The sequence below is a fragment of the Olea europaea genome, unplaced genomic scaffold (assembly GCF_002742605.1).
Source record: "Olea europaea var. sylvestris unplaced genomic scaffold, O_europaea_v1 scaffold38948, whole genome shotgun sequence".
NCBI classification, from domain to species: domain Eukaryota; kingdom Viridiplantae; phylum Streptophyta; class Magnoliopsida; order Lamiales; family Oleaceae; genus Olea; species Olea europaea.
Genome location: NW_019258441.1, coordinates 1 through 1,085, shown reverse-complemented (window position 1 = coordinate 1,085; position 1,085 = coordinate 1). Strand labels below are relative to the sequence as shown.

General features: G+C 36.2%; 1 long non-coding RNA gene across 1 annotated transcript; it reads right to left on the bottom strand.

Moving 5' to 3' along the window:
- Positions 1–294: 294 nt before the first annotated feature.
- On the bottom strand, positions 295–1,079 carry LOC111387088. Its single transcript, XR_002701357.1, has 2 exons — positions 843–1,079; positions 295–703 (listed from the first exon to the last, which is right to left on the bottom strand). It is a non-coding gene; the product is annotated as an uncharacterized LOC111387088 (long non-coding RNA).
- Positions 1,080–1,085: the final 6 nt, after the last annotated feature.

The following is a 1,085-nucleotide window of genomic DNA, read 5'->3' as shown; positions in this document are numbered from 1 at the left end:
GTGAGCTTAATCACTCATTTTTCAAAGAAAATACTATCCCATCCATTTTCATTTCAACCGTATAATTTTTTTGCATTTAACTGGATCGATTTTCTAGTCAAATCATCTAGTTCTATTTTAACAACATTATTTATAAAAGATTATTGCATGTGACATCCCAATTTATAACATCCATGCTATTTTCCGCTTGAGTGCTATTTGAGTCGATTTCATTCTCAACGGTTTATCTATCACTTATTTTTAGCTATCTAAAATTAAACCGTTTATCAACATGCTAAGACGAATGAAAACTACTTACTCGTAACTTTGTCCATGAAGTAAACTTTACCACTAATTCCTTCCTTCCTTTCAGTATATTCTCAGAATTACATGCCAGTGTCAAAATTCTCTCCGAACTCCAACAAGAAAGAAAGAGACTGCCACAAACTTCCCAGTATTTACAATATACAGAATAAAGAAGAAACCGGCAACTATAATACAGCGACACTATCATACTTTATCATTACATCACTTGCACAGGTGAAATTCGAACCAACTGTATCATTAAAAATGAACAAGCCATGAAGCAACCAAGGATTCATCTGCATAACTTGAGATCCCTCGGACAGATTATTTTGATCTGCAGGATGGTAGAGTGATGCCCCCACAAGCAGCCGCGATTATAATGTACAGTAATACGACGATCAAGCAGGTCAACAGGGCCCTGTCAAGGATTTCAACGCTCGATAAGTAGAAGGGAAATTAAGGCTTTAAAGTAAAGACATTCAAGCATTCGAAAGTAGCGTGTTCTTTGGTGGGGGGTGGGGGGTGAGTTGTACAGTTTTGGAGACTATAAATCGTACTTTTGAGCTCTGTCCAATACTGTGTGCTCTTACTGGACTAGTGAACTCATCGTTAAGCCTACCAATGTTCTTAAGTGATCTCTTCATGAGAAATAGAATGACAGGGAAAAATAGGCAAATTCTTCAATCTTTAACAGAAAAGTATCTGAAGACACAAGATGTACGGTAAGAGAAAAGGTACAAAAAGAACTCTTCAATGGTATCAAAGAGAGCTTTAAATTTTGTGCTAACATATTATTCCAG